Source organism: Chelonia mydas, chromosome 5 (assembly GCF_015237465.2).
Source record: "Chelonia mydas isolate rCheMyd1 chromosome 5, rCheMyd1.pri.v2, whole genome shotgun sequence".
NCBI lineage: Eukaryota > Metazoa > Chordata > Testudines > Cheloniidae > Chelonia > Chelonia mydas.
This window is the reverse complement of record NC_051245.2, coordinates 6,173,552-6,193,814: the sequence shown is the minus strand read 5'-3', so window position 1 is coordinate 6,193,814 and position 20,263 is coordinate 6,173,552. Positions and strand designations below refer to the sequence as shown.

At 46.0% G+C, this 20,263-nt stretch overlaps 1 protein-coding gene across 16 annotated transcripts in view; it reads left to right on the top strand.

The window, feature by feature from the left end:
- CELF4 (CUGBP Elav-like family member 4) overlaps positions 1-20,263 on the top strand; it is an 870,133-nt gene that overhangs the window by 794,172 nt on the left and 55,698 nt on the right. The gene's annotated exons all lie outside the window — the stretch shown is intronic.

Below are 20,263 nucleotides of genomic sequence, written 5' to 3'. Positions count from 1 at the left end.
CACTAAGAGAGGTCTGCTTCAAGGCCCTGCCAGCAGGCAGACGTGAGATCTGTGTTTGAATTCTCTGCAGGATCTCCCCTCCCCATCTCAAATTCTTATCATGCTGCTGTAAATGTCACACTCACTCCACTGCTGTTGTGGGGCAGAGCGGGACCCTGTCCACGTTCATCCATATACCTCTCCTCACCAGTTCCCCTCCCTCTGAACCGCAGTTTCCCGGGGTGGTGGGTGTCTCTCGGGGTGCACTTTCTCTCTGATGTCCCCGCGCTCACCACTGGGATCTGCCATGTGGTTCCTGCTGTCCCTTGCTCTTTGCACACATGCCCTTTAAGAGGTGCAATGGGGCAAATTATATTTTTTAATTGCCCTGACTCAGAGGATTCTCTGCCGGCTGCTGGTCTGGAGCCAGCTTCTGGGGGATCCCTCCACATATCAGACTTTTATTTTCTTTTGGTTTTGATGCTTCTGTCAATCTCCACACCATGTCTCCCTTGCCCGTTCCCTCCCTGGTCTCCTCCACCTTTCCCCCTCAGACAACCCTTCCAACTTCTCTTGGCCAGTTTCCCACTGGAAATCAGCACCGTGCTGAAAGCAGTCAGCTGGCTTGGACTGACTAGCCACCAGGAGTTCTTGGCCCCAACAGCTGCTGGTCTATACAGTTCTTCCTGTCCATCCAGAGAGCATCTGAATGTGACTTTGGACAGACCACTGAGCTCCTCATAATGGGCGGGAACACAGAGTTTGTCTCAGCCAGCAATTGTCATCTTCACGCCCTTCTGCTCTCATTAAATCTTGGGCACTGAGCGTGGAGGGTCCCAGTATGAGGATTCATCTTGGGGGATTTCAAATAAGCGTTACACTTGTGACTCAGTCCCAGCCCCTTCTCGTTTACAGCCCCAGTGGTGTCCTGCCCAAATGGGAGGACAATCCTACTTCTAGGTGTAAATGATAGATAACACGCTGATGGTATCCATAGCGTGGGACAGTCAAGTTGGAGCTTCTGGAAGTGAAATGGCTGTTTCCACGCTCTTCTTTGTAGAGAACTAATGGACCTGGTTCTCCTCCTCCAGACAGAGGTGTAAAGCAGAGGGAACTCAGTTGATGTTAATGGAGGTGTGGCAGTGGAGTAAGGGAGATGAGAATCAGGCTCAGTGAGGTGGGAGGATCATCTGGGGGCTAGAGTGCTGGGTTCAGATTTCTCTCTGTTCTCTTCTCATCTCTAACCTGTCCTGGCCTTGTGATTTAGTCACCAGTCTGTAACATGGGGATAGTCACACACCCCGAGCTCATGTGCCGGTATTCATTGATATTTATGCAGTGCTTGGAGATCCTTGGACGAAAAAGATGATAGCTGCAATGTAATAGGAGGAGAATGCAAATATTTATTTACTGTATGTTATAGAGCGGATGAAACCTAAAACAACAACCCATTTAGCAATCCACTGGGGCAGTAATCACCAAAATACTTGTGGGTAATGAGGTTATCCCAACCTCTAAGTAAAAAGGTCCCACGCAGGTGTTTAGTCCCCAAGTTCAGCAAAAAACAAGGAGAGAAGCTTGGTAACTTCATTTAGGCTCTCAGAACCCGATTCTCGGCTCCAGACAATGCTGGGGCCAATGGCATAAGTTAGAACATCCTCTCTGAATTGAGCTTGGCTGCCTATGTAGCTAAGGGGGCCATTCTAGTAGCCAGAGATAGCCAAAACATAGAGGGATTTTCACCATTCCCTAGGCCTTGCCCCTTAGCCCCGGAACTAGGGGTATGACAGTGGCATACAGCAATTGCATTTGGTCTGTACCACATGGGGTTCCCCCCTACATATAAGGAATTCCCAGTTTGCCAAATCTGCCAGTTTTACAGCAACGCAAAAGTACAGAGAATCAGGTCCTCAGTCTATTTGCTGCTTTCAGTGGGCCTAGAGCTGGACCACGTTTTTCATTCAACGTTTTTTTTTTTTTCAACACAGCATTGCTTTTCCTACAGGAAATGTCCAATTTTGATTATATTTGATTGAAAAATTCTTGATTTTCTGACAGAACATTTCACTTTTCAGATACCAAAAGCAAAAGCAAAACAAGTCAATGTATGCATTTTGTTTTGTTTGTTTGTTTCCAACAAGAGCCCAAAAACTTTTGTAGAAAAAAATTCATCTAAGTGTTGTCATGGGAACAAAATGCACTTCCCAGACAGCTCTGCTCAGTGCTTACACAGATATGGGAGTAGTGAGTATTCAGATATGATAATTAGAAATGGTTGAAAAAGGACAATTATTTTGCACAGAAATTTTTTTGTTTTTTATACTTCCTGAGAATTTTTTTTTTTACTTTTTCATAAAATAAAAAAACAAAACATTTTTCAAAAATTGTTTCCAGGAAAAGAAAGAACGAAAGAAAGATTAGTATTTAAAAAATCTTTTTTAGGTTAAATAAAATTTTAGTTTTTTAGATTTTTTTTATGCCAAAAACTGATGTATTTTACTTAAAAATCAGACTGAAAAATTAAAATTTCAATTTAATTTGCATGTTGATGTGTTGATTTATCTCCATATCTCAGCGACGCCCACTCCATGCCCTGTTTTTTACCCTGCCATTTTACAAGCCATAGAGTGGCTGTGCAGAGGGTTTAACTTTATAGTTCAGGATGCTATGTCTAGACTCAACGTTTCTCCCATAGTATCCACTTGCATTAAATTGCAGCAGCTTCGTGCTCTTTACCATGCACCATGCAAAAACATGCCTGCACAAGTCTCAGTTGTGTTTTTCCAGCAGGACTCTAGAGTTCTATATGGGATCATTAGATCATCCATCCATCCCTTTTTAACTTGCCCTTCCATACTTCTTATGGTGCAATAGAGAAGAAGACACCTTTCCCTGTGAATGAGGACGTTCTCATATCTTCACTTATAATAAAAATATGATTCTGCTGGGACCAGATCAAACAAATAATAATAAACAGTCAGTGCTTATATGACAAAAATGTCGTTCCTCAATCTGGTCACAAAAATTGAAATTGAGACCAATGTTTTTTTTAAAATTGTGCATGAAAAAATATCCTGTTTTAACCAGTTTATAGAATGGTTAAACGTATCAAAAAATCAAAATTTTGATGAAACTTTAAGAAAAAGTTTCCAAAAAAATCAACAATTTATTTTCATTTCTCAGCCAGCTCTAGTTATCCTTGCTGTACGATCCTGCAGTATTTTTCACAAGGTTTGGCATAGAAGAGGCAAATCTGTCATCATCTCTCTGAGTAGTATATGTATGTTGCACTCTAAAGATGCACAGTGATGGACAGGATGTAAAAGAACTGAACGAAGAGCAGACCTCCTGCCCCGAGTAGCTTAGAACTTCACAGAGCACTGGGCAGCGGGAGGGTTATACGGTGGAAGTGGATCCCGGTGATGGCTGACATGCTGCATGCAACATTAGGGTCAGCAGCAGCTGCTTCTTTTTCTCAAGGGCAATTGGTGAAAATTAGTTGAGAGGCTGATGCGAGTGTTCGATGTGGGCTGGCAGAAGGGACGATGTTGGGAATAGGGAGAGGAGACAAAGTGAGAAGCAGGGAACCTGTATCAAACAAGTGAAATGCATCTCAGCAGATCAGACGTGCACCAGGATTTGTTCAGGCCATTGAATCTTTTTCTAAAAGCTGTGCTTTAGTTCAAAGAAGAATTAATTCCGAGAAGTCCTACGGCTTGTGTTATAGAAGAGGTCAGACTAGATGATCACAGTGAACCCTTCTGGCCTCATAATCTATGAATAAGAAACACTAGACAGCAGTTGACACCTTTTTCATAGATTCACAGAAGCTAGAGATTGACATGCCCTTAGGGTGCCTCACCTGTCACCCAGAGGAATCAGTGCACAGTGTACATTCTTCAGTACTTAGGCCTGAAAGCACAAAAGGAGTTAGGTGCCCAAGTCCTTGTTTTATGCTCCTACGTTCCAGTTTCAGGACCACGGTGGTGCATAAAACTCCCACTGAAATCCTGTAGGTGCCTAAACTCAATTGCCACCTAAGTTTTTGCAGTAAAAGCTCCCTAGGTACCTATGTTTCTGCTTCTGAGCATGCACGCAGCAGCATACCTGTCGATATCCAGGGGCCTAACTCCCCCCTAAAAGTGATTCACAAACCGGGGGAAAATAGACGTTGAGCCACCTACCAGGTCAGGCCCCTCAGGTGAAGTCACACAAAACAGCTGGGGCAAATTACAGGAGAAGGAGGAAGACTTCCCTTATATAAACTTCCCTTATAAAGTTTGCAGGTGATACCAGGCAGGGAGGAATTGCAAGCGGTTTGGAGGACAGGATTAGAACTCAAAATAATCGTAACAAACTGGAGAAATGGTCTGAAATAAATAGGAGGAATTCAGTTAGGACAAATGCAAAGCACTCCACTTAGGAAGGAACAATCAACTGCACAAATGCAAAATGGGAAATGACTGCCTAGGAAGGAGTACTGCAGAAAAGGATTATGAGGTCACAGTGGATAACAAACTGAATGAGTCAACAGTGTGACACTGTTTCAAAAAATGCAAACATCATTCTGGGATGTATTAGCAGGAGTGTTATAAGCAAGACACAAGAATTAATTCTTCCGCTCTACTCCGTGCTGATAAAGCCTCATCTGGAGTTTTGGGGTTTTTTTAGTCAGGAGAGGAGATGACCGAGAGGGGCATGATAACGGACTTCAAGTATGTAAAAGGTTGTTATAAAGAGGAGTGTGATAAATTGTTCTCCTTATCCACTTAGCACAGGACAAGAAGTAATGGGCTTAAATTGCAGCAAGGGAGATTTAGGTTAGACATTAGGAAAAACTTCCTAACTGTCAGGGTAGTTAAGCACTGGAACAAATTACCTAGGGGAGGTTGTCGAATCTCCGTCATTGGAGGTTTTAAAGAACAGGTTAGACAAACACCTGTCAGGGATGATCGAGATCATACTTAGTCCTGACTCAGAGCAGGGAACTGGGTTAGATGACCTACTGAGGTCACTTCCAGTTGTACATTTCTATAACATTTAGCCTAGTGGTTAGTTTACTCACTTAAGATGTGGAAGACCCCTGGTTCAAATCCTCCCTCCACCTAAGCAGGAAGAAGGGATTTGAGCAGGGATCTGCTATATTTCAGGTGAGTGCCTAGCCCCGGGTTATTGGGTATTCTGATGGGGGAGGGCCTCTCTCAATGTCTCCTGATGAAGCTCTTCCATTGTGGATAAATAGAGTTATTGGAGCAGGGGGGGAAATGATGCTGGATCTCTCACATCGATATGCATTTTAATACAGCTAAATGTAAATATATACATTGAGGAACAAAGACTGTAGGCCACACTTACAGGATGGGGACTCTATCCCGGGAAGCAGTACTCTGAAAAAGCTTTGGGGGTCACATCATGGAGTGTAAGGCCAAATGGGACCAGCAGCTCACCGAGTGTGACCTCTTGCATATCACAGGCCACCAACCCCATCCAGCACCCACACACTAAACCCAACAAACAAAGATGGCTAATCAGTCATGGTGGACAATCAGCTGACCATGAGCTCCCTGGGTGATGCTATGGGCAACAGGGCTAATGCAATCCTTGGATGTTTAAAGAGGGAAATCTCAAGTATAAGTAGATAGGTTATTTTACCTCTGTGCGTGGCACTTGTGCAACCACTGCTGGAATCCTGTGTCCCACTCTGGTGCCCACAATTCAGGAAGGATGTTGATAAATTGGTGAGGTTCAGAGAAGAGCCACAAGAATGAATAAAGGATTAGAAAACAAACCTTTATAGTGATAGACTCACGGAGTTCAGTCTATTGAGCTTAACAAAGAGAAGGGTAAGGGGTGACTTGATTACAATCTCTAAGTACCTACATGGGAAACAAAATATTAGATAATGGGCACTTCAGGCTACCAGAGAAAGGTATTACATGATCCAGTGGCTGGAAGTTGAAGCTAGACAAATTCAGACTGGAAATAAGGTGTCAATTTTTTGACAGTGAGAGTAATTAACCATTGGAACAATTTACCAAGAGTCTTGATGGGTTCTCTGTCACTGGGAATTTTAAAATTAAGATTGGATGTTTTTCTAAACGATTTGCTCTAGGAATTTATGTTCAGCGAAGTTCTATGGCCTGTGTTCTTCAGGAGATTGGACTAGATGATCATAATTGGCCATTCTAGCCTTGGAATCTCTCAGTGTGAGTGAGTGTTCTAGCCACCAGGTTACACAGTCACTCTCATGTTTGTGCTGCCTTTCTCCCTCACTCTCCCTCAAAAAGTCATTTGGGCTAGAGAGAGAGAGAGAGCTCACAAACATAAGAATCACCCTGCAGCCAATGGTGGGTAGACCATTCCCCAGGATGTGGGAAGTCCACGAAGCAGCTCCTCTGCTCCAATGACTCTTTAATTATTTATCCATGCCTTTTCAACAGGAGTGTTTGAGGGAGCCCCTCATCAGACTATCCCAGAGCCCAGTGGTTAGGGTAGTCACTTGAGTAGTAGCAGAGTCCAGCTCAAATCCCTTCTCCCTCTCAGGTGGAGGGGGGACTTGAACCAGGGGTCTTCCACATCCCTGGTGAATGCCCTATGCACTGGGCTAAAAGTTTTGGGGGTGGTCCCCAGTGGCTTCCTGCAAAATTGGCATAGGCGCCTAACTCTAAAGAAGGTTCACAGCTAGGAATTGCAAGCAGAGCTAGGAATTCCCACTGCCTTCTTTAGGTGACTCCCTGCCTAGCATGCTGGTATTTTTTGTGAATCCCATTCTAAGGCTCTTGCCTCTCCCCAGCCATTGCTGGGTACTGAACTCTGGCTATGTGACAAGTGATTTCCCAGGCGCCCAAAAGTTAGGCATTGTGACGCTCAGCGAAACTCCTAACACCTAAATCCTTTTGTGCATTCAAGCCTTAGTCCCGTCAATATGTGTCCATTCCCAAACGACAGGGACCTCTATTGCTTTCCCTAGGAGGTAGGTAGGGATCATTAAATAGAGCAAGATGGATTCCTCATTACAAAAGGCTTGCAGTCTAGCAAGAGAAAGGATAGTTTAGTGCTTAGCATGCTGCTCTGGGACTCAGGACAGTTGGGTTCAATGACCTTTTCTGCCAAAGACAAGGTGTGCTTCCTGGAGCAAATAATTCAGGGCTGGATTCATAAAGGGACTTAGGCGTGGCAGTGCCTAACTCCTGGGCATCCTGACGCCTATTGAATTCAGAGCCCTGAGTTAGGTGGCCAGGCTCCCCACACAGCCCCTGGGGAGAGTTAGGTGCCTAAGGGTATGTCTGCACTTCGAGCTGGGAGTGTAATTCCCAGGTTGAGGCGACATACCCATGCTAGCTCTGATCAAGGCAGCGTGCTAAAATAGAATGCAGCTGTGGCAGTGGGAGGGACTAGCAACCCCAAGTACATACCCATCTCAGATGGTAGGCCTGTACCTGGGCCAGTAACCCCTACCACAGCTCCACTCTATTGTTAGCACTCTAGCTCGATCAGAGCTAATGCAGGTATGTCTCCTTCTGCTGGGAATTAACTCCACAGTTCAAAGTGTAGACGTACCCGAAGAAAGGGATTCTCAGAAGGCAGAAAGCTGGGCAGGGAACTCCCTAAGGGTATGTCTACACTGTAGTTAGACACCCATGGCTGGCCAGTGCCAACTGACTTGGGCTCGCAGGGCTCAGGCTATGGGGCTGCTCAATTGCTGTGTAGCCATTTGGGCTCAGGCTAGAGCCTGGGCTCTAGGATCCTGTGAGGTGGGAGAGCCCCAGAGCTCGGGCTGTAGCCTGAGCCCAAATGGCTGCACTGCAGTGAAACAGCCCCTTAGCCTGAGCCCCGCAAGCCCAAGTCAGCTGGCACAGGCCAGCCACAGGTGTCTAACTACAGAGTAAATATACCCTAAACTGGCAAGGAGTGAGGTGCAAAGGAAAGGCCCAGATCTCCAAAGGTATTTAGGTGCCTAATTCCCACTAATCTGGGCTTCTAGGCACCTGATGGGCCAGAGGGAGGCACCTATCTCTGCTCAAGACTCTCAGCCCTGAACCGTCTCCTGGCATTAGGTGCCTGAGCCAGGTCAGCCCTTGCTTATGAAAAACCAGAGAAGGAAAGAGAGGCCCACCCCACAGCACCTCAGAGCTCACTTAAGGGATCAGGCCCTGCTGGGGAGATAGGCAGGGAGATGCCTACTGTGAGAATCCTTCTGGGACTTCAGCTTGAGAATGGGCTCTGAGGAGCTCGTTAGCAGTGGGTTGGCATCAGGACCTATGCAGCTTTGCACATACCCAGTGGTGGAAACAGAGGCAGGTCCTGGGTTAGGCAGCAGAGGTTTTGAGACTGACACTGGAAGTGGATGCTGGATTAGGCACCTAAAGTCACAGTTAGGTGCCTGAATCCCTTTGTGAATCTGGCCCTTAGTTTCTCTGTGCCTCAGTTCTCCATCTGTAAGATAGGGATAATAGCACAGTACTACCTCACAAGGGTGTTGGGCGGATAAATACACGACACTCAGATACTATGGTAATGGGGGGTCACATTAATACTGATAGATCTACAAGGCATGAGCAATACAGCTCAGGTAGGGGCGGCTGGGGAGAGACTGTAGGTTATAAAAACAATGGGACACTGTTACAAAGGAGCGGCATGATTGAGGACGCAAAGCCAATCGTAGGTAAGGAGATGGGATTCAGAAGGCAGTAAGGGCAGCAGGATTGACAGGAATGAGAGGAGAATAGCAGGAAATGCTGAGAAATGCTATGGATGATGATTGTGAGTTGGAAGCCTTCAGCCCTCTGTCTGTCTTGGCCCGCACATCCAGGCCATCTCCTGCCATTTTCCCCTCCATTACATTTCTAAGATCTGGTCCTTTCTTTCTCTCCAGGCATCTAGGTCTTCCCTCATTATCTTCCCTCTGGAGTGCTGCAGTCTGCTCCTCAATACCCACATCTCTCCCAGCTCCTGTCCACACGAAACTCAGCTGTTAGGGCCTACCTTTCGCCCGTTGCCATCACTACATCAGCCTGTATTTCAGTCCCTCCTGCGGCTCTGTGTTTTCCATCCGATCAAGCTCAAGTGTCTTTACTTTGCCTTAAAGGCCCTTCACACTTCTGCCCTTCCAACTGACCCATCTCTGTTTCCTGTCTCCTCATTCCCCCCACCCCACAGCAGCCTCCAACCATCACCAGCCTTCTTCTTTTACAGTCACCTTCAATCTTCATGCTTTTCCCCATGCTGCTTTTCACTCATGGAACACCGTTCATAAATAGTCACTGGCCTTTCCATTCTTAAGACCCATGTCCACTGTGAAGCCTAAAAAAAATTGGCCAATTCTTGATATGTAGACTCAGGGGCACACAGGGTGTGTTGATATTTATTTACTTATTTTGATATATGTATGTATGTGTTGTGGGGGAGAGTGTATATGAAGAGATGCTATATGTTGGTATATAGTACATACTGGCCCGACTCATAAAGTTCATTCCAGTTCCAAAGATATTATTGGTTCAAGTAGTAATTCCCCATTTTAGTATATGGAATATATAAGGATGCCCAATGTGTGTGTATATTATAATAATTAATGTAGATAGCACCTCCACCTGTAGATGGTGCTATATCATGATTTTACTAAGCCAAAGTCTTGTATGTTATTATGTGTGTTGATCTGATCTTGGGGGTAAGCAGGAAGTTCAGTCTTGCCTTTATATACCGGAGTTGGTCCTTGCAGTGTCCCAATAAATCCCTGTGATTCTACAAGTGAGTATTACAACTGGTGGCAGTGGCTTCCAGACGTCAAAAGCATTTTTGCTTGAGAAGGAATTTACCAGTCATGCAGATGAGACCAGAATCTGTGAGCACTTGACAGACTTTAAGCAATCGCTCTCTGTGAATAAAATGGACTGATGAGGAAGCAGCAGCAGTGGTTCTGGATGGTGATGCCAAAGCATTTTACCAGCAGTTTCCCAGTACAGATTGTGTGTCTTATACACAGTTGCACAAACACTTATAGGACTGCTATGGGAGGGGATTGGCCCTCTTGAAATACCGGAAGGAATGGCAAGTCAGGAGTGGCTGGAAGGGGAACCCCCGCATAGTTATTTGTGCGTATTAAGGAGACTGTTTCATAGGGTTTTCCCTGTCTGAGAGATGGCTTGAGTGAAGCAGAACCTGCAGCGCTGAATCTGGAACTATGCCCGGCGGCAAGCCATGAGAGAATCCTAGGTGAAACCTCAGTTTATAAATGCTTTAGAAGTGTAGAATCATAGGACTAGAAGAGACCTCGAGAAGTCATCTAGTCCTGTCCCCTGAACTCATGGCAGGACTAAGTATTATCTAGACCATCCCTGACAAGTGTTTGTCCAACCTGCTCTTAAAAATCTCCAATAATGGAGATTCCACAACCTCCTTGGGAAATTTATTCCAGTGCTTCACCACCCTGACAGTTAGGAAGTTTTTCCTAATGTCCAACCTAAACCTCCCTTTCTGCAATTTAAGCCCATTGCTTCTTGTCCTATCCTCAAAGGTTAAGAAGAACAATTTTTTCTCTCCTCCTTGTATCAACCTTTTATGTACTTGAAAACTGTTTTCATGTCCCCTCTCAATCTTCTCTTCTCCAGACTAAACAAACCGAATTTTTTCAATCTTCCCTCATAGGTCATGTTTTCTAGACCTTTAATCATTTTTTGTTGCTCTTCTCTGGACTTTCTCCAATTTGTCCACATCTTTACTGAAATGTGGTGCCCAGTTGAGGCCTAATCAGCATGGAGTAGAGTGGAAGAATTACTTCTCATGTCTTGCTTACAACACTCCTGCTAATGCATCCCAGAATGATGTTCGCTTTTTTTTTGCAACATTGTTACACTATTGACTCATATTTAGCTAGTGGTCCACTATGACCCCTATATCCCTTTTGCAGTACTCCTTCCTAGTCAGTCATTTCCCATTTTGCAGGTGTGCAACTGATTGTTCCTTCCTAAGTGGAGTACTTTGCATTTGCCCTTATTGAATTTCATCCTATTTACTTCAGACCATTGCTCCAGTTTGTCCAGATAATTTTGAATTATAATCCTATCCTCCAAAGTACTTGCAACCACTTCCAGCTTGGTATTGTCTGCAGACTTTATAAGTGTACTCTCTATGCCATTATCTCAACCATTGATGAAGATATTGAACAGCTTCATGTAGCTTCATAACCTCCTGGTGAAGGAGGGTAATGTACTATGGACCAGGTTATATGCAGTGTTCAAAATGTGGAAGCAGAAATTGGGGTTTCCTGAAAGGTATCAGCTGTTAATTCCCAGCCTCAGGGTGATTCCTTTATACCAGATGCAGCGCTTCAAAAAATGATAGCTAGTGAAGTGGCTAAAAAATTGGAGGAGACCCAAGTGCAAGTTATTCACAGGCGACCGATGGGTCAGAAGAAAGACTGTTTCCTGAGTGGGTCCCAAGCCAGATGACATTTGCAGGTGATGCTGAGAGGAGCCGTCACTGAAGAAGGCTTTGCCTGAGGAGAGGGAAGCCACTAGAAGTTGCCACAATCAGCAACTATTATAATGGCCAATGTAAAGAACTACCTGTTAATCTGGGTCTGGAGACATCGACAGCTAGAAGAATCACAATGCTGTTGGACTCAGGATCTGAGATAAGTCTGATCCATGGTGAACACCCAGTGCTGAAGAGAAGAAGGGAGAAGGGGAAGAAAATTTGTACTGCAGAAATTAAATTAGTGACTACTAATAATCAGCCACCGCTGACATCAGGAGAAATCCAGCTCCCTCTGAACTTGGGGTCTCTGCATCCTAAGAGGATTTTTTGTTGTGGTGACCAGTATTTCTAGTGCTGTTGTACTGGGAGTGGATTTCATTTGAGAGCATCACAAGAAGTCCTGGGGTGTTGTGATGGGGCGTGTGCTGGCCCATACAGGGTTATTCAAACCCCAGGGAGGCTGCGAGGAGCAGCCAGTCAGAGAGGGGCTGCGAGGAGCAGCCAATCAGGGCCGGGCTTGCCCATATTAGAAGGGCTGCAGAGCAGAGCAGAGCAGCTTCAGTCACTCCCTGGAGCTCGAGGAGGGAGGAGGACTGGCTGCCTGGCAGGCTGAAGGCAGCAAGCACCCTGGACATAGCGGTACTGCAGGAAGAGACCCAAGGAGCTAAAGGCAGCTCCTGGGTGGCTGCAGGGATTTGCAGGCTGAGGCCCCGAGGCAAGGGCAAAGAGGGTGCTGGGGCTCCGGAGAAATAGCCCAGGGAAATCTACTGAGGAGTCAGAGGGGGTGCCTCAGGCAGTAGCCATCTACAGGGTCCCTGGGCTGGGAAGTGGAGTAGTCGGCGGGCCCGTGTTCCCTCCCTCCTGCCCGCACTCACCACTGAGGAAGTGGCTGGACTAAGGGACTGCGATATTCCCCCAGAAGGGGGGAGCATAGAGTGTGGCACAGATGGAGGACTGTGTCACTGAAGAGGACGCCGCAGTCCTGGGAGTGATATGGCTTCTAGAGTAGAAGTGACTGCGGCGAGGCGCCACCAGAAGAGGGCGCACTGGCAAGAAGAGCTCGTTCCCATGACAGCCGGCAGGAGGCGCCAGAGTGGTGAGTCGCACCCCGTCGCAGGTGTCAGTAGAGCACACTTTTCCCTGGACAATATTCAGATACCCTTGCAGGAGGTGAGTACGAGGAAGTGTGGACTCTGGGAAGCAATTTTGGGGGCCTTAGAGGTGTCTCTACCATGCCTTCAGGATGACAGAGATGAACTGCTCCCAGTGGTCTCTCAGAAATAAATTTATGGTGAAGCCGGGTCATCATGCAATAATACTCCTAAGGATAAAGGACTGCTGTGGTGAACCTATAGGAGTGTTTGAAGCTACAAATATGCAGTCAGGATGCAGAACTCTGTTTCAAGCTGGACCAAAGAGGGAGTTCTGGGGTAAGACCAATTAATGTGACTGACCAGGAAGTTCAATTAGTGAAAAATCAGACCATGGGGAGAGTGTAACTGGTGTCTCAAAGCCTTTCATAGGGACAGAGATCAAGAGCTGTGAAGCAGCCCAATCAGTAAAAGAGCTGGGAATTGACTTGACAGAAGCAGCCATAGAAGGCAATTAAAGGAAGCAATTAGAACAGCTGCTCTTCCAGGAATAATGAAGAGCTTGGCAGATCTGATGGGGTGCAACACTGGATTTTGTTTAGGCCAGAGAGTGTTCCTGTGAGGTAGCCCCCACATTGGATTCCCCTGGTGTATCAGGTCACAGTGAAAGAGAAGCTAAATTTTCATGCTGGAGGATGGCCTGACAGTTGTAACTGTGAAAAAGCCAAACGGAGACTTGAGGATATGCATTGACTACAGGAGACTTAATACACAGATGGTTCCAGATAGCTACCGACTTCGGCACATAGCAGATGCACTAGATAAAATGTTAGGAGAAAAATATTTTAGTAGTTTTGATGTGATATCTGGATACCATCAAATTAAAGTGACACTTCACGATAAAAACCCCCCTGCCTTTGTGACACCCTATGAACTGTTTCAATTCTGCAGAATGTCTTTTGGACGCATGGGAGCACCAGGCATGTTTCAGAGGGTAGTAAATCATTAAACCCAAATGTTGAGAATTGAAGACATCCCCACATATTTAGATGACTTCATTTGTTTCCATAAAACACAGGAGGAACCTCTGGTAGGAGTGAAAAGGGTTCTAAAGCTTTTTAAGGAGTCAGAATTTAAACGTGCAGGAAGCCAATGTCAGTTTGCAAGGAGTCGCATCACCTTCCTAGGACATACAGTCAGTGAGAATGGATTGGCGCTCCAACCTAAGGAACTGAAAGTTATAAAGGACTGGAAGGTTCCTACAGACTTGGAAGCCATACAGTGGTTTGTAGTCCACTGCAGATTCTTCAAGAGATTTGTAAAAAATGTCGCAGAGCGGGCAACGCCATTATACCAGCTAACTAAAAGCAATTTTGTCTGGACGGAGGAATACTAGAAAGCATTTGAGTCACTGAAGGAGGGACTTCTTCACTATGCTTAAATTCCCAGATCTATCCCAGCCATTCATGGTAACCTGTGATGCCTCAAATGCTGCTATCAAATTTGCACTGAAACAAATTGATGAGCTTGGTAAGTGCAGACTGGTAGCTTGTGGAGGTCACAGGTTAAATAAGAGTGAAACCATGTATTTGGCTGCAGAACTGGAGTGTCTGGCTATTGCGGAGGCCCTGAGGCCTATCATCCCTAGTTACTAGGGACAGAATTCACAGTGTACACAGATCACAGTGCCGTGTCCTGACTCCTTATGAAGCACAACCCAGAAGGACACCTGGGAAAGTGGATTTGCAAATTGTCTGAACATATGTTCACCAATCACCATAAGCCTGGAAAGAAAAGTGTGGTTGTGGATGCTCTCAGCTGGGTGAGGGCAGTGAGAATAGACTGTGAGAACAACTGGCAAGAACGGTCCAAGGAACCCGAGTTGTGTTCAGGGTGCCAACAGATCTACTGAAGGAGATCCAGACTGTGGAGATTCAACACAGTTCAGGAACAATTATCCATTGATCTGACTGCCAACTTGCTAGTGTATGAAGGTAACAGGATTGTCTTGCCAGCAAGATTATACAGAATGGTACTGGAGTGTCTTCATGATAACAAAGTGGCAGGCCACCGGGGAAGACACTGAGCTGGGTATCTGACATATGTTTTTGATTGGGCATGATTGCAGAAGTTAAGGACTGGATTCTTTACAGTCTCACCTGTCAAGAAAGGACACTGCCAGCAAGAAAAGGAAGTCCTTTAGGGGAAATGCCCCAACCAAGTAAGCCCTGGGAATTCATACAGATTGACTTGGAATGTCCACTGCCAGAAACATCAGCTACAAATCAGTATTTGACAGTAGTATATGACATTTTCTCAAAGTATGTGGTGGCACAACCACTGAAGGATAAAAGGACTGGCTACGTTGATTAAACATCGTGTGTGTGTATATTATGATATAGCCCTTAATTACACAATGAGATGCTATTTGTTGCACATAACTCCTGCCTCCTTCAGTGGACAGACAAGGAGGTTACAATAGCAAAATGGAGAGATGGCCATGTTCTAGATCAGTGGTTCTCAAAGCCGGTCCGCTGCTTGTTCGGGGAAAGCCCCTGGGGAAGTGGCGCGGGCCAAGGGACCTGCTGGCCGCCCTTCCCGCAGCCCCCATTGGCCTGGAGCGGCAAACCGCGGCCAGTGGGAGCCGCGATCGGCCGAACCTGCGGACACAGCAGGTAAACAAACCGGTCCGGTGTGCCAGGGGCTTTCCCTGAACAAGCGGCAGACCGGCTTTGAGAACCACTGTTCTAGATGAAGGTTGTAGCAGCGGAGACTGTGAAAAATGGATAGATTTTGGCAATATTAATGAGGAAGACATGACAATGGATGCAGATGGAGCAGCAAAGAACGCATTAGTATTTTGGGGTGTAAAATAAGACATGGACAAATGAGGAACGTATGAACTGCCATAGCAGGTCCAACCAGGGATCCATCTAGTCCAGTAGCCTGCCTCTGATAGTGGCCCGCACCAGACACTCCAGACCATAGAGGAAATACCTTCCTAATGCCTTTCTGTTAGTATTTATTTGTATTTCTATAGTGCCTAGGAGTCCCATTCATGGCCCAAGACTCCACTGTGCTAGGCTCTGTACAAACGCAGGACAAAAAGACAGTCCCTGCCCCAAAGAAGTTAGGTGTAGACTTGTGCTCTGAAATATGAGGGGTTATCTTTGTCCGTTTTTATTCTATTCTATATATCTATGGATTCAGTTATTATCCATAGGAATGGCTAATGCTGTTTTGAATCCTAAACTCAATATCCTGTGGCAATGAGTTTTGTGGGTTTGATAATGCGTTGTGAAAGTTTCCTAGACTGTAAAGGGACCACTATGACCATCCAGTCTGACGCTCTGTAAAACACAGGCCTGAAAATCTCACCCAGTGATTCCTGTGAGTAGCCCATCTTGTGGTCGAACTGAAGCATATAATTTACAAAGACATTCAGTCTTCATTTGATGGAATCCATCACACCCCTTGGTAATCTGTTTCAGTGATTAGTCATCCTCATTGTTAAACATCTGCCTCTTATTTCCAATTTGAAATTTGGTGGCTTCCATTTCCGCAAATTGTATCTTATTATTCCTTTGTCTGCTAGATTCAAAAGCCCCTAAGTGATGTAGGAACCTTAGTCCTCTTGTCAAAAGTGAACTCAAGTCTCATTGAAAGTCAATGAAATGTAGGCTCCAGGGCCCTAAGTTGCTTTTGAAAATGGGCCTAAGACCCTTAGGTGCATTTGAAAATTTTACCGCATATCTGCACCATCTCTAGATAGGTAAAGGTCCTTTAGTTTCTCATTTTAAGGCAAGTTTTCCATGCCGTGAATCACCCTTGTAGCTTTTCTTCGAACCCCTTCCCTGAAGCTATGGGAGCTGATGAGATCTAATAAAGAGGAAGGAGAGGATGGGATTGCAGATGGAAATCCAATTTCTGGAGCAGGAGAGGACGATGAAGAGCCGTCAGTGGAAATACGGAAGGACCAAGCCAGCCAGGTGGGAGGCAGACCAGGAGCACACAGAATCATGGATTCCAAAAGAGGAGAGAAAGCAAAGGAGATGAGATTGATTGGCTATGTTGCAGGTGCCAGAGAAAACAAGGAGAGTAAGAACAGTGATGTGCTGCTTTGCTGTATCTAGGAAAATCGCATCTGTCATTGGTGACTGGTGAGGACAGTTTTGGAAGAGTGGAGGTGGTGCACGCCAGATTGCAGGAGATCAAGGAAAGATCCAGAGGAGAAGGGAGTGGACAGCATTCTGGAAGACAAGGGAAGGCAGCAAGATGATAAAAGAGACAAGAGGGGGTGGCTCAAGAGATACTAGAGCAGGCTTGTGAGCAGACGGAAAGTAGCCAGAGGAAAGAGATCAGTTAAAGATAAAGGAGAGAAAGGGAGTTAAAGGTGAGGACAAGAGGCACTGGAGCCCAGGGGACAGTTTGAGGGGTGCCAAGTGCTAGTATCATATTATTTAAGAACAGGTTAGACAATCACCTGTCAGGGATGGTCTAGCTAATTCTTAGGCCTGCCCACGAGTGCAGGCGACTGGACTAGATGACCTCTCGAGGCCCCTTCCAGTCCTACGATTCTATGATTTGGTGGTTCTATTTACAAAATGTTATTGCAGTGTTGTGGGGTGGAACCAGAGCTGGAATAGCAGGGGGAGATGCAGGGCATGGCTGAAATGTACTGGCAAAGTTTCAGGGCGGGGGAATTGGAGGGGCCAGAACTGAAATAGCAGTGGGTGCAGCATATCAAGATGGGGCGTGCGCTAGCAGAACTGTGTGGGGTCCCAGAACGGGGGCATTGTAGGTCAGGACTGACGCACATTGGCAGAGCTCCATGAGACCTAGGATTGGAACAACGGGGGCAGAGCTGCATGGAAAAATCTTGCTTAGCACCTGCTCACACGGTGCCTCCACGCAGGCTCTGCGTTTGAGCAGAATCTAGCTCTGCCTGCACATACTGACAAAGGAAATTGAGAGCCGGCACAGGCAGTCCAGTCTAGGGTTAATTGCGACGTCTCATCCCCCATCCCCCACTGGCTTGGGCAAATCACTTCACCTCTTCTCAGGTCCCGCACAGGTGAAACGACCCCCATCATACGCGAGGCCATTACTGGAAAGCACTCGGGAAGCAGAGTGTTGCTTGACTGCCGAGTATTATTAGCAATATTCTTATTAAGCTTATCATACTTTACCTTTAACTTGCTTTCAGATTTCATTGGTAAAGTCCCATCCCACCCCTGTCGTCCCTTCTCTCTTTAGCCCAAACCTCCTAGTGTCAGCAGACTGGGCTTTTGCTGCACCGGTGATCCAAGTTCAGGTCCTGATCAGACTCCCAGGCCAACAGGGAATCAGAGTGCCTAGGGGCAGGGACCCAATAAAGGTGGGGGCCCAGGGACCCCAACCGACCCCTGCTTTGCCACAGACTGATGCCACTACAAATTCAAGGTCCTGATCTCTCTGGTGGGAGAAGTGGGGACAGAGGTCCCAGACCCAGCTCCTCGCATCCCAAAACCCTGGGCCACCATCTCCTCATGCAGTCTCCTCCACCTCTTCCGCTTCTGGGCCCCCTCTGGAAGGAGAGATGGCAGCTCGGCAAGGACACATGTGGCAAGGTGAAGGGAGGGAAAGGCAACCCCATACACACACAGATGCCTCTCAGAATATAACACATGCATAAAGCAGGATCCCGCCAACAGGGAAATTGGGGATGCAGCGCATGCTGTGACCTCCGCTACTTGGCTGGTCACCTGGGCTCCCCTCCTTAGGAAAATTCTGGTTGTGCCCCTGCCTGTGGGCTTACATTTTTAAGCACCCACTCCTCTGGAGCATGTTGGAGTTTGAACCTCCTGAGAATCTTCAGGCCTGATTTTCAGGGATGCTGAGCACCCCCTGCTCCAGCTGACATTAGCATGAGTTGTAAGCGACAAGCGCCTCTGCAGATCAACTTCTCAGCATATCAGGTCAGATCCCCAAAATCAAGACACCTAGAATGACAGGACACGTCTGAAAATGTTGGCCGGGGAGTCTACAGACAGCCCCGTTGAGCAAGGCGTGCCCCATGTGACGCCCTGGCCAGATGGAAGAAAGTCATGGATGCTCAGAGGAAGGGTGCCCATGGGACCTGTTTTAAGGAAGGCAGTAAACAAGGTGAGGCAGGAACAGACTGCTCTGAGAGGGGCTCAAAGGCCTGCCAAAGGGGACTGAAGGGAAAGGAATGATTCTGATGTCAGAGCATGAAATGCGGGCTGCAGCAGGTGACACAAGCCTGCTGAAATGTGGCACCAGCAGATTTGAAGGGAAAGATCTTGCAGGTCTGAGGTGAGGAGGATTTTTTTGTCACCCGCTCAAAATTTGAATGCCGGTTCCATCCCAGAGCACTAGGTTGTGGTGTACTTTGAACGCCCTCCAGTTGATAGGGAGTGGACTGTGTGAATGGGAGAGATGCACGGAAAACTTATTGCACCCCACTGACATCCACAGCCATTGCAGCTGGTCAGGGGAAGCTTCAGAAGGAGGGGGTGGTGAGGGAGAGGAGCAGTAGAAGTGTTAGGGCTGTGAGCCACTATTCATTTACAAACTATAATTAATGTGGTGTTTAGATTAATTTCTGATGCACTCTCAAAGGTGCACTGAAAGCATTTTTCCTTTATTATAATGTTGATTGCTTATTGGGGAGATAAATCTAACTGTCAGTTATGCACTGACTTACCAAAACTTTCAGACCAAGCAAGCATGTATGCACAAGGAACAGCTGTTTGCAGCTCCCCAGTTAAAGGGACAGCTCTACCTTTCCCCAATAACTCCTATTAGGGAAAATCTATACACTATAAGCCGGGACTTTTTCTTTCTTGCATAGTTTAAGAATTTATTAAAAGAGAATACACAAACAATCTATTTCTCTTTGTCTGTTTCTATCTCTGTCTAGACAGACAAATGATAGACGTGTTAATCTATATGTAAAATCCATATACAAAATAACTGTAGCTGTCATTTATATATTTGTGTACACGCAGATACATACACAGACATATATATATATATATATATATATATATATATACATATGCACACCCATACCTTAAAAATGTTTTCACTTAATATGTAATTGCACTAGATCAGTGGTTCTCAACCAGGGGTACACGTATCCCTGGGGGTATGCAGAGGTCTTCCAGGCGGTACATCAACTCATCTAGATATTTGCCTAGTTTTACAACAGGCTACATAAAAAGCACTAGCGAAGTCAGGACAAACTAAAATTTCATACAGACAATGACTTGTTTATGCTGCTCTATATACTATACACTGAAATGTAAGTACAATATTTGTATTCATTTTTTTTTTATAATTATATGGTAAAAATGAGAAAGTCAGCAATTTTCCAGTAATAATGTGCTGTGACGCTTTTGTATTTTTATATCTGATTTTTGTAAGCAAGTAGTTTTTAAGTGAGATGAAACTTGGGGGTCCGCAGGACAAGTCAGACTCCTGAAAGGGGTACAGTAGTCTGGATAGGTTGAGAGCCACTGCGCTAGGGGACTCATTGCCACATGGTAACTTTGGAGCCACAAGAATTCAGGGAGAGTCAAAAAGAGATTGGCCATTTATGTGGATAACAAAAATTCCAGCATTAGAACAGCTAACGTAAAAAAGAGGTTTTTCCACAGAACCCCCGTTTCATTCCGTGAAGAGGAGGGTCGGAGCTCAGTTAATGAGCAGCTATT